The sequence below is a fragment of the Anolis carolinensis genome, chromosome 2, assembly GCF_035594765.1.
Source record: "Anolis carolinensis isolate JA03-04 chromosome 2, rAnoCar3.1.pri, whole genome shotgun sequence".
NCBI lineage: Eukaryota > Metazoa > Chordata > Lepidosauria > Squamata > Dactyloidae > Anolis > Anolis carolinensis.
In genome coordinates this window covers 234,972,030-234,985,924 of record NC_085842.1, presented here as the reverse complement: position 1 = coordinate 234,985,924, position 13,895 = coordinate 234,972,030, and the positions used below count along the sequence as shown (strand labels likewise).

At 41.4% G+C, this 13,895-nt stretch overlaps 1 long non-coding RNA gene across 1 annotated transcript; it reads right to left on the bottom strand.

Moving 5' to 3' along the window:
* Positions 1-220: 220 nt before the first annotated feature.
* LOC134296595 (uncharacterized) lies at positions 221-13,643 on the bottom strand. Its single transcript, XR_010003389.1, has 2 exons — positions 12,113-13,643; positions 221-628 (listed from the first exon to the last, which is right to left on the bottom strand). It is a non-coding gene; the product is annotated as an uncharacterized LOC134296595 (long non-coding RNA).
* Between the last annotated feature and the right edge of the window lie 252 nt (positions 13,644-13,895).

Genomic DNA, 13,895 nt, shown 5'->3' with positions numbered 1-13,895 from the left:
ATATAGGGAGCAGCAACCACTGCCATACTTCTGTTTATGTACACTACAGAGCCAGCACAATGTAATGGTTTGAGTGTTGGATCAGACTTTAGGAGACTAGTGTTCCAATCCTTTTTCAGACATGGAAATCCACTGGGTGGCTTTGGGAAAGCCACATTCTCTTAGCCCCAGAGGAATAAACCCTCTGAACAAATGTGGTCAAGAAAACACTATGATAGAGTTGCCATATGTTGGAGTCAGCTTTTATTTATTGTGCCAGAAGTGAACCAAGGGTACAGTTGTAATGTATTTAAAAACACAAACAAAGTTAAAACTTGGCATTATACTAAATGTCCTTTGACCAATAGCTGGCCACTTGGAGTGTCTCTGGTGTTGCTATAACAAGGTCCTCCATTGTGCATGTGGCAGGGCTCAGGCTGCATTGTATTAGGTGGTCTGCGGTTTGCTCTTCTCCATACTCGCATATCATGGAATCCATTTTGTGGCCCGATTTCTGAAGGTTGGCTCTGCACCTCGTGGTGCCAGAGCTCAGTCTGTTCAGCACCTTCCAAGTCACCCAGTCTTCTGTATGCCCTGGAGGAAGTCTCTCATTTAGTATCAGCCATGGCTTGAGGTTCCGGGAGTCAGCCTGAAGATACATAACAACAATATTGTGCACTGCAAAATGATTCTACATAATGGGGGCTGTGAATACTGGAGGGATATTTGCAGCCTATAGCTGGATATTTCATTACTTCACTCTCCCGATGTGGATTTGGAGCCATTTCAGGTTGGGGAAGATATAACACTAGGAAATCCTTATTTCCCTCTGTCCCTCTCCCTGAAAAATAGCTGTAAATAGGCATGCGATTAAGACAGCCTCAGGAATTTGGCACTGTAAACGCACACCAATCTTTGAGAGATATTTCATTTTTCACATCAGCTTCTTGGTACATATACAAGAACTTGTTTTATAAAATAGTCTTCTATCCAGACATGCAAGAATTTCAGAGCTTATCACTGCATACTAACACAGGCGCTTAATGGACTTTAAAACTTTAACTTGCTTCTTCTCACAAAAAAATCCATAAGGTTTGGCTATTTTCTTTCCAGGATTTTATTGATGGTAACCTGTGGCAAAAAGAGTGTGTAAGGCCATTTAGTGGAGTCATAAGGGTAAAGGTTTTCCCCTGATGTTAAGTCCAGTCGTGACTGACTCTGGGGTTGGTGCTCATCTCCATTTCTAAGCTGAAGAGCCGGCGTTGTCCATAGACACCTCCAAGGTCATGTGGCCGGCATGACTGCTTGGAGCGCCATTACCTTCCTGCCGGAGTGATACCTATTGATCTACTCACATTTGCATGTTTTTGAACTACTAGGTTGGCAGGAGCTGGGGCCAACAGCAGGCGCTCATTCCACTCCCGAGATTTGAACCTGGCACCTTTTGGTCCGCAAGTTCAGCAGCTCAGCGTTTTAACACACTGTGCCACCAGGGGCCTTTACTTGGAGTCATACTTGAGTTGAATTCTTCTCAAGAACCATATGGCTGAATATCTTTAGGACATCTTCTAAAAATAATCAGATATGTAAAAGTATATAGCAGTTAACGAAGCAAATGTGTTCTTGGGCACTATGTCTTTCACAGAAAATTTTGTACCAGAGGCAGATGTAACATGGAAAGGATAGGCATAGATTCTTACAGCAGAAAAAAAAGAACAGTTCAAATATGTTTCAGCAAACTTAGTATGCAAAACTTACACTATGCAGGTCAGGTAAGCCTTGCATAAGTCAACAAAATATTGTGAAACATCTAGAGATCATATAAAATCTTTCAAAGTATATCCAGGTGTGATTTTCGTCTTACCCATGCTTTCTATTTTAGTAGCCAAATTAAGTTTTGGGATGGGGCTTTTTACAAGTGTGTTGTGCAGGTTGTAACTGGCTTTCCCTTTTTCTCTGTTTTGCTGTTCAACTCCATAAGGGATGCTATAAGTAGCTCCTGTTTACTTTGCTTATTGTAAGTAGGCACACACAACTACAGTAGACCAACTACAGAAAAGTCCTGCCCTTTCCCAGCTCCAGTTGTATTGCATTATTTAGAGCAGAAAAGCTGCTACAGTTTGAAAGCCCTTCCAAACAGCCGCTTAATCCAGAGTAACAAAGTGGTCTTAAAAATCCCAGAGAGTCTATATATAGACCCATTTGTCCCAGGAAATGGTCCCACAGTGACTACAAAGGTTTGGTTAATGTGGATTGACCTGAACTGCAAAAACTATGGCAGGATATCTGTCAGAAATTTTCCTTTATTTTTTTCCCTAATGACGTTTGGAGATGTGCTGCACCTTGTAAACATTTTGCCAAAGTTGCAATGCTCATGCGGAGATTACGAAGTGCGCACACGTAGATGTTTTTGTTATCCTCCTCTTCCTCACTCCTGGTGCCTCCAGGATTGCCCTTTTGAACTTCATTTCCCTTTGGGGTCACTTGACATCAGCATGCTTGTGCCCACTGTGTAATTTCAACCTCCATTTCCCTTAAGTAGCACAGGAAATAAGAACAAAGGAATAGCTGGAGAGAGTTCCCATGGGAATTGCTTTCCTCTAGTGATTCCATTTAGCCACCTGTGTTTGTGGATAAGTGGGATAATTGCTGGAGCAATCTACATCAGCATACCACAAGGATCTTTAGTTTTTTTGGGAGCACTGGAATATACAGTGCTTTGTAGCAGCTCATTTTTTGGTCAGTATTGGATTTTATGTGTTTTTATCAAGTGTTGTTTCATGTAGTCCCGCAATCAAGCACATATTATGGGTGTTCATTTTGTAGCCTGTGTATGTACTTTTCAGATGTGGGAGGCAGAGGAATTCAGTAACTCCATCGATCTGCCACAATCCCTTCCCTAAATGGCATACTTGTTTCTTGAGAGGATGCCCCCATACCATTGTGGTCAATCAAAAATATAGGAAGGTGAAACATTTCCTTGGAAACCATAGGAGGCAGAAATGAGAGATAAGAATCTACAGAAGAAACAAGAACTATGACTCAAGGTTAAAGTTGTCAGAACTCAGGGCCTGGCCCTGAATTTCCGGATTCTCACATGGTAGAAGAGAGTGCGATTTCTTTACCAATGTGGTTAGCTCCAGGCAAGAAGAAATGCCAAAGCATCATCCTACTTCTGCCCTTTTATGGATGGACTCTCTCTATCCTGTAATCACCAAGGGCTGAACAGAAGAATGTGGAAGGTGGAGTAGAGAGGAAAATGCAGGTCTATTGTACAGACACAATGCACAGGAAAAGCACTGGAGCAGGAAGAGCCTAATACTTTGCAGAACTTGTACAAATTTCTTGCTAAAATGACAGCTGTAGAAGTCTGGTTAAATATTCTGTCTTTTGAATCCAGTTGCAGTCATCCCTCCACATTTGTATGTTAAGGATTCATGAATTACAATACACAACCAAAATATGTTTCCTCTAGGCCAGTGGTTCTCAACCTGAAGTCTCCAGATGTTTTTGGCCTACAACTCCCAGAAATCCCAGCCAGTTTACCAGCTGTTAGGATTTCTGGGAGTTGAAGGCCAAAAACCACTGCTCTAGGCATTTCTAAGTCTCCAATGAGGTTCTGATGGAAGTTGACTGTAGGATCACACACCGAGGACCAAGAAATGCCAAGAGAAGTGTTCTATCATTTTTTTAAAAGTAGTGCATTTATATTTGTATTTTCCCTGTGCCTCTAACACACATTCACACAAATGTGGAGGAACTAGTATATTATTTGTCTGCTCTTGTTCTGCAGATTCTATTAAATTATCTGTTGTTTGCCAACAGTGTGTAAGTGTGATTGGTCCAATTCACTGGGGAAAGAACTGGCAAGCCTTGAAATGCCTTTAGTGCTTGCACCTAACGCTGGTTGCATATGTCAATCTGTATTTCTTCTGATTTCGCCTTTGCTTACTTTCTAGTCATTTGCCTAGCTGCAGAGTTGGCTCAATAAGATACCCCATTCCTCCTACAGCTCTATGATGGGCACTGGAGAGCAGCAACACAGCACAAGCCTTAAACTTCTCATTAGTGTTCAGGGGCTAAAGAGGAATTAACATGACTGATTCCTTGAGTCCCACTCCCAATGACAAACCCTGACGGCTGTATAATTTGGATCTCGCTTCTTCCAAGACTTTGGCATAGATAGAACTTCAGGACTGCAAAGGAGCATTCTAAGGGGAGGCTGAAACTAATGGCTGACATTTTGAGCACACATGTACATATATCAAGATTATCCCAGAAGACTATGTCAGAGAGCAGAAGAAAGTAGTTTTTCCATATTAACAGTGGTATTAACTTTCTGTACTACATCACTTCCCGTAGGCACCTCTGAACTCTGGAAATTTCTCAGGTAGCCTGCTGTGTCTCTAAAAGCAATTTGCATCGCAGAAGTTTTTTTTTAAGTGATAAGAAAATTATAGCAATCTTAAAGAATCTTGTCAGGTCTTGTCAGAACCAGAGCAAAATTAAGCATGATTTTCATTTGACAAAGAGCTGGAGGTTTAAATATCAAAGCTTTCTGTCAATTGCCCGGAAAGATGCTCACTCATGGCCAAATAATGGCACCCAATTCAAGTGTGTATTGTCTTTGGGTTTCACTTTTCTCTTTGTGAACTATGTACATTTATGGGAGCAGGGGTGGAGAATTTCAGAAATAAAAAGTGTGCCTGCCCACTTTCCTCCCATTGATAGAAAAATGCACAAATTGTGCTGAGTAACAATGAAGTTGCTATGAACAACAGACCAAGACATCAAGACTTTCCCGCTTCAGTGTGTGCGTGTGTCTTTAATTTGCCTATCAACTTATGGTGATTTCAGTAATGAAAGTGGAATCCTAAACAGACTTCCAGAAAGTAAGCCTGTTAAACAAACTGGTGCTGATCTCTAAACAAAGCTGCTTTGGATCAAACTGCAATGTATTTTTCATTGCATAAACAAAGCCTGAGACAGGAAAACATTCTGGTCTTTTGATCAGAGTTGAGAACATTTATTGGAATCCTATACTTAATGTAACTTTATGCACAGAAAGCTAAATAGCAGAAGTTCTAAGAATCCCTGCTCATTTTACAGATGTTCAGTAGGCTAATGTATGCCTCTTTGGCAGATCTACACTTACTGCTTATCCTAGGGCTAATCTGGAGAGGAGAATGCCAAATTGGCTCCAGGATGGTTTAACCACCACCCACCAACCCCAGTTGCTATGGAGGCGGGAGGGAGTCCTGGCCAAATGTCAGCACTGAATTCAGTTGTGTCACTGGACAGCCAGCCTTATGATCCCCCTCTCATTCTTTTGTCACAGTGTGACATGGTATTTATTGGTCACTCACCACTTGGAGTAACATCAGCCAGGGCACTTAAGTAACACAGGAGGGATTTTCCGATTGCATCATTGCTCTAAATAAAGACTAAATGGGCATGATCATAAACAAAGATGGCAAGGGCCTAACAGAAGCTGAAGAGATCAAGAAAAGGTGGTGAGAATATACAGAATATACAGAAGATCTGTATAGGAAGAATAACAATATAGAGGATAGCTTTGACGGTGTGGTGAGTGAATTAGAATCAGACATCCTGAGGAGTGAGGTTGAATGGGCCTTAAGAAGCATTGCTAATAACAAGGCAGCAGGAGACAATAGGATCCCAGCTGAGTTGTTTAAAATTTTGGAAGATGATGCTGTCAAGGTGATGCATGCCATATGCCAGCAAAAATGGAAAACACAAGAATGGCCATCAGATTGGGGAAAAAATCAATTTATATCCCCATACCAAAAAAGAGAAACGCTAAAGAATGCTCAAACTTCCGTACTGCTGGCCCCCACAATGAGAAAAAACAGAGGAAATGAGTGCCATCCCATGTCCCTAGATTTCCCAAGCCCAGGAAATGCACAATGGCCATATAAACAGTTTCAGATGGTTCCATCTTAGAACTGACCTAACTGTTTATATGGGCCCAAAGTCATTGTTTGCTTCAGATTTTCGGGGAGAATTCAGAGCAATGCACAACTTTAGTTAATGCAGTTTAAGGTAGCCTTGACCTGCATGAACCCAGTTTAGCTCAATCCATTGTGTAGTCACCATGGAGCTCATTCACCCACTCTTCATAATAAGTCTACATGTGCCCATAGATTAAGGATATATCTCCACCAAATAGTTATTATGTGGTTAGTTTGGAGTATAAATGCTCTGGACTGGCCTTGGAGGTATCCACGCACTCTGTGTCCAACCATTATAAGGGTAGAGTCTACATGGTCCGGCTAGGCCAAACCCAACTTGGCCTAAGTGGATTGTCACCTTCTCTTTTCTGTTGCTTCTGCTCGGTGGATGCAGATCTCCAAGTGAACCTCTGGTCACTGTGGTGCTGTGTGTCTGTCAGCAGAAGTGCCTTTGTGATCAGAGAGAAGGAGGATGTGATGACAACATAGACCTAATCCACCTCCTCCTCCTTGCAGATGAGCACAAGTAAATGGAGATGGTTATGTTAGTCCATGTGGCCAGCAGACCAGTCTATATCAGATCCACTCTTGCTGGCAATACTGTGCCCAAAGTATGGGGCTGCTTAAGAGTTTTGCTCAAACTCCAAAGCAAGGGTGTCAAATTCATTTTCACCAATGTCCACATCAGTCTTATGGTTGCCTTCAAAGGGCCATTTGTAAGACTGAATAAATGTAACTATGTTGTCTAGGCATTGAAAGCCTCGTGGGCCTCATAAAATAATGAGATGAGTGGGATTCAGCCTGTGGACCTTGCGTTTGTGCTCCAGAGCATTCTCTGACTTTCTTTAACGTGGGGCTAAAGCAGTTTACTCTAATTTACCCCCACATTAAGTACCAGAAGTAACTGGATGTCATGAAGATATCCAGGAATGACTTTTCACTCGATGTAAGTATGCTTTGAATCAGTGGATTGAGTTACCTTTGAGAAGATGTGCAGAGGTCTGTTGGCTTATTACTGTCAAAATGTATTTGCACTATGTAAAGCCTAAGCAAAATTGCCTCTAAATAAACAGGACCAATGACATTGTTTGTTTATGTTAAATCTAAATAATTAATGATTAATTAATAATTAATAGTTTATCTTTTTATCCCATTTGCAAGATATCCAAGGTTACAAAAACTTGGAGCAACGTGCAAAAAGATGCTTGATATATATTTTCCTTCTTTTTTTTCTCTTTGTTAAGTTTGCGAATATGTAATGTTGCTTGGATTATTAGCAATACATGCTGGGTTAATAAAAAGATCTATGAAGTTTCTTTAATGTTGCAGAATCTCTTAATTTAAAGGTTTTGGGCCAGGATCCAGTGCTGTACTTCCATATGAAGGACTTGAGCAGGAGGTTATGAGGCAGGTGGTGAGAGGGGAAGTAACCAGGTAGTTTCCATCCTAGCTGCAAAACTTGAACCATATAATATAGGGTGTTTCAAAAAGATACACCTGTTTGAAATCTCTACTTGTGGCTCCTGTCAAGACCATGGGGCAAGATGAGGATGTTAGGGAGGAGGATTTCCTCCCAGCAGCAGAATCTCAATCCAAGGGGAATAAAGCAACCTGACACTGCAGAGATTGCTACAGCTGAGCAGAAGCAGGACCCTCCAGGAATAGAAACAATTGAGTCTATGTCAGTGGTTCTCAACCTGTGGGTCCCCAGATGTTTTGGCCTACAATTCCATAAATCCCAGCCAGTTTACCAGGTGTTAGGATTTCTGGGAGTTAAAGGTCAAAACATCTGGGGGACCCACAGGTTGAGAACCATTGGTCTAGGTAGAATGAAGCTCTTCAGGAGGAAGAGCACGACTTAACTCTCCCCTTCTGGTTGCAGCTCAGGGTGGATGCTATTCATCTGCACAGGTCCAATCAGTTGGCCCAAAGAAAGAGATTCCAGCTGTAAGGACTTTGCAGGAGCAGCATAAAGGGCTGGCATTTGCAACAGCTCTTTGCTGGAAGCAATTGTCATGTATGGAATGCTTCAGCTAGTAATTTTGACCCTTGTACTTTGATCCTTGGACTTTGTATGCGCTATGTGTTTGGACATTTGGTGAGCCCCTTATTATTGACTTTTGGAATGGACATTTGAATTCTCTTTGTGCCTTGGATTCTGTTTTAGACTAATTCTTTTGTGACCTTGGACCACTCCTGACTATTCTAGCAAGGATGGCTGCAGCTTCCTGACAGTTCCACTCTGCAACCATGAAACTCTTGAAAGGGTGGGGCATAGAGCTTCAAATGATTACCTCTAGATGCCTCTCCCAGCATGCAAACAGTCCCTAGCCTCAGTCATTTGCAAGACAGCAACCCCACAACAGAAAGCCTAAGGAGATATTTTCCATTTTCATAGATTTTTTTATGGCTCCAATTGATTAGTATAACTTGATGACTTGATAACTCATTAAACTGTTTGTAACTCTTTGTGTAATTTTAACTTGTTGCCATCATGAAATACACTGTTTTGATGTTGGGTTCATCATGGAGCCAGATAACTTTGCACTTATGCACCACTTTAAGTGCCATGGCTCAATGCTCCAGAATCATGGGAATTATGCTTTTACAAGGTCTTGAGCCTTCTCTACCAAACAATGTGGGTGCCTTGCCAAGCTGTAACTCCAAAAATTCCATAGCATTGAACTGTACCAGTTAAACCAGTGTGAAACTGCATGAATTCTACACTATAGATGCATCCTAGGAATCTCTAGGTTCTCCAGCATGACTCTCTAATCAAATTTTGCCACATGTTGACCATGGAATCATACTGTAGGACCAGCAAATGTCCAGAGAAGTGTTCTCTCTAAAACTCTCCCTAGCCTAATAGTAATCAGACTTTTAGAACACACAGTCATTCTTCCTAAGATATTGTTCTTAAGTATGGCCATTGTAATTAACTTTAATAGATACACTTAAAAGGAAAGCTTGAATGGATATTCTTAAAAGGAAAGCCCTTGCAGTCTCTCCCAGGAATGCAAGAAGAACTAACTTTGTTGTCCACTGAAACACGATACTATCCCGCTATAACCTTTGTCTCTTTCAGGTCTGAGTTCCAACTTGGAAAACTGCCTCCTGTTACAATGGGAGCCGGGACTGCAGCAAACCTCCTTCCCCACTATATTATGAGCCAGTGTGAGCTCAAGAAAAGAATTCACTGCTCAAGGCCAAATAGCTTCAAAGCGAACAATCCTCCGGAGTCAGTGTGAAAGTGTTGAAACTGTCAATGTCAACTTACACCATGCATAGTGAGTGTAAAACTTCAATAATGACATCATGGAGGAAAGGACAAAGGGCAGACACTACACAGGAAAAGTGCCAATGCTCTTCAAATCTTTGAAACCGTCAAGGATTTATCTGGCCTAACACTTCTACACATAGTCATTTGGGTCTTAGGCTGTACTGATTAAGGATTTAGCTTATTCAAAGGCTTGCTCTGATAGGGAGGATGACAAGTTTTCAGCAGTTCTATTGGATTCCATTAGCTTACACTTTAAAAAGAAAACACAGGAACTTGATCTCTTCCGAGCTTTTTCCTCTCCTTTCCTGTCGATGCCGTGGCAGGGGCTTTCAACTCAGTTTCTGGGCTTTTTTTGTTTTGTTTTGTTCATCCTCTTTGTCTTCTCTCCCTCTCTCTCTTTTATATAATGTTTGGGGCAAAGTAGCAAATGGGTTTCACAGCACTTAGCCTCTCTGGTCTCCGAACAGGGATCCCAGCAGAGTTAAATAAATTCCTCTGCAATCTCCTGCAGTTCTGCCCAAACTCACTTGCTTGCCTTTGGCCTCATCAGGGCAGCCAAAGATATGGCTTTTATGAATCTATGTGGACATGGTTCAAAAAGGCAAAGTTCACCGAATCACAACCAAGGCTGGAAACAATTTTTAAAAATACAAGGGCCATGTGTGTACTGGAATGTGAGTTTATTAATTTGGAGAGAAACCCCTGCAAAATTGAACATTTTAGGGGTGCTAAAATCCAGACTGAAGCCAAGTTTTTCTTTTCTTTCTTCCTTTCGTTCTCTTTTCTTTTTGGCATTTGGCAATGCAATGAATTTTGGAGCAGTTAGGCTCCACTTTTCCTCCATTCTTTCTCCCTGATGGTGATAGCTAGTACAACTGTTTGCAACAGCTATACAGTGAAATCTTGGAATTGGAGCAGGTGGATCCTGTATGCTCACAGGTGATAGCATCATACCTTGATGAATTGGTCTTCCTTATCCCAGTGAATGAAGAAAACCTAATGAAGATGCTATACCTATCCATTTAGTTTGAAGAGAGATTTGGAGTAGGGAAGCTCTGTGTTTTTGAGGAAGAGCTTGTACCCTTGTCATCTTGAATTATGTATGAGGGATATCCAGAAAGTAAGGTTACAAAACTCTTTTAAAATACAAAGAATTAATATATTTCAACAAAACTTACATAGATCATAGCATAGGCACTACACTACTTTTCCACATAATCACTCTACTCAACACACTCTGTCATCTGTGGAACGAGTACCCTATGCCGATGTCATAGAAGTCTCCCGCCGGAGCTGGGAGCGGGCGGCGGAGATGGACGCGAGAAGGAGGGGTGGCAGTTCCTCCTCTTCCTCCCTGTTGCCCTCCTCCTCCTTGCTCCAACGCAGCTCATCCTCACCATGGCGCAGCCTGTCATGGGTCTCGCAGCTCGGGGAGCCCTTCTAGCCAGGAGGCAGCCTCAGCCTCGCCTCTGCCACCAACTCTGACTCTGTTGCTGCCTCTGGCGGGAGACTTCTATAACACAGACATAGGGAACTCATCCCACAGATGGCAGAGTGTGTTCCCCTTCCCCTCAGTTTAGGCATTGTTTGTCCTTATATCCTTCTGAAGGATTCCTTCATTAAGACCTAGATTAAAAGCATCAGAGTTAAGATACCACTCTTTCTGCGATCCTTTCCCTTCTGTCTGTAGAGAATACCGGGTTTAATACTTAGTTAAAGCTGTTTCTACTCTAGAGGATACAGGCATTGCAGGTGCGCAGGATGCTCTCTCCCTGCAGCATGCAGCTTTCCAAGGCATTTTAAGGAGCTATCCCCACTTCTCAGGGAAGGGAGAATGATTGACTTGGAGCTATCCTACCCTGGGCTTCCTTTTAAAAACCCTCTCTTTTCTCTTGATTTGCAGGCCCTGGAGTGGTGTCTTCCACGCTTCCCCCACAATACTTTAATCTCCTTTCTGCTTCGGGTTTAGTGCTTAATCAAAGTTGTTTCTACTCTAGAGGAAACAGGCACTGTAGGCATGCACGGCACTCTCTCCCTGCAGCACACAGCTTTCCAAGGCATTTTAAGGAGGCTTCCCCACTTTCCAGGGAAGGAAGAGTTATCGACCTAGAGCTATCCTACCCTGGGCTTCCTTTAAAAAGCCCTCTCTTTTCTCCTGATTTGTAGGCCCTGGAGTGGTGTGTTTTTCCACCTCACACTTTTCCTTCTAGCGGCTGCCTCCCTCCTGCACTTTACTTGTAACCAAAGGCAGCTGATTTTCAGCAGACACTGTTCTGTTGTGGCTGGAAAAAACATGGAGGCTGAGCCCTTGTTGTTACAGCAATCCGAACAAGCCAGACTAGATGGATTAGCTGAAAGGGACTGGCCAAACTGAATTCATGCACAAGCCTACTGATTACTAGGACAATGCTTCTTAAATTACCATTTATTTCCCCCAATATGACAGGGACCAATATCTTCTTTATGCTCGTTGGCTACAACTCTTTCTTTCCTTCCAGGAAATGCTTTATGGACCAGCAGCTGATGGGTCATGGGCCTACACTGGCCATAAACCACAACTTTGAGTAGCAGTAATTGAGGGGATGTTAGCCTAGCGGCATAGTGTGCATTTCATAGAAGGTTAAGATCTTGGCATATCCAGTTAAAAGCAGCTCAGGGAATGTAAGAGATCTTTGAAGAGACCTCTGGAGAATGGCCCACCAGGCCTAGTATACATAATACCCCCGAGCAAAATGGACCAATGCCTACCCAGTATAAAATATCCTCATGTACTTATATGTAAAAAAAATCAAAGTCAGCTGTAACTCAATGTTTTCTGCAGCTAATGGAATTTCTTATGTAAATTGTATTGTATCTGTGCTTGTATTATATAGGTACTTACATATTCTGCCTTTATCCCCTGCACAACTCATGTTGGCCTACAATTTAATTATAAAAAAGAACATAGTTAAACTTTGATCCACCTCTTAAAAAGCAATTTAAAACAACAACAATTAAATTGATATTAAAGACAGCACTGAATTTAAAGTGGGTGAAAGATATTTTATCTAACACATGAAGTGCGAATTATATCTAAACTCAGAAAGTTCCTTGGCAGTCCATTCCTTTGTTACATTAGGTACATTTGTTTGTTTAGTTTGTTGCTTGTTATAATTATTCATACCACCACCACCTCAAAGATTTTTTTAAAAAAATCACTACAAACAAATATCAATGGCACATTGCCTTTACTTGCATCTGACCTTATTTTCTTTTTCAAAAGTAATGTCTTACCAAGACTCTGCTGTTGCTCTACTTGGCCAGTATTTTTAATCTTTCTTGGACTCTTATTCTTCATTTCTACTATTTCTTCTTCTTTGATCAGTCTTTTCTTCTCATGTGTAACTTATTACATCTGGCAACTTCTTTTGATAGTTTTCTGTATTCTTTTAAAGATCCATTTGCTAACAAAAGAGCTGGTTTATAGGTTGCGTGTATATATATATATACACACACACACACACACACACACACATACACACATACACACACACACACACACACGCCCTGTTTCCCTGAAAATAAGACATCCCTTGAAAATAAGACTTCGTAGAGGTTTTGCTGAATTGCTAAATATAAGGCCTCCCCTGAAAGTAAGACCTAGCAAAGGTTTTGTTTGGAAGCATTCCCACCAAACAGAACACAGGAGCATGCAGGATTGATAAATGTACGTCGTACCATAGAATGTTGTACATGAAAATAATTGTAGTAACAAGAAATTACTGATAGGATTCACAGTTCGTCTAGTTATGCTGGTTTGTGATGATAACTACTGTACAGTATATAATAAATGTTCATTTTTTTTCCTTCAACAATAAATGTGAATTCTTCATGGAAAAATAAGACATCCCCTGAAAATAAGACCTAGCGCATCTTTGGGAGAAAAAATTAATATAAGACACTGTCTTATTTTTGGGGAAACAGGGTATAATATTAGTCACTCTGTTAACATGTGTCATGTAACGCCTGAATGCTGTATAACTACACTAGGAACACGTACACACGCAGCGGGAATTTGCCATCTTTTCTTTGTTTCTCAGAGTATTTTGAGGTTTTTTTTATTGTTTCAGAAGTGACTTGAGAACATACCACAAGTTGCTTCTGGTGTGAGAGAATTGGCCGTCTACAGAGACATTACCCAGGGAACAGTGGGATGTTAGCTAGGAGGCTTCTCATGTCACTGTAAGCTAGAACTGACAGACAGGAGCTCACCCTGTCTCGTGGATTTGAACTGGAAGCCTTCAGGTCAGCAACCCAAACTTCAGGTCAGCAGTTCAGCTGGCACAAGGGTTTAACCCATTGTTTTGAGGTAAAACAACACATTTTGAGTGATCAAGTCCAGTGTTTAAGAGCAGCTATGGGAACAAACTTTCTTTCTTTCTTTCTTTCTTTCTTTCTTTCTTTCTTTCTTTCTTTCTTTCTTTCTTTCTTTCTTTCTTTCTTGACAGACAGACAGACAGACAGACAGACAGGAAGAGAAAGGGCAAAGCAGCGAATGGACAGGCAGGTTGGAGAGGTAAATAAATCAATATATATAATGCTAGTGGAGAGAAGGTTCTGCATATTGTGGGTAGATTTGGGGCAATTCATAAAGGAAGAAATTGATGTAAAGGAGGATGAATGTA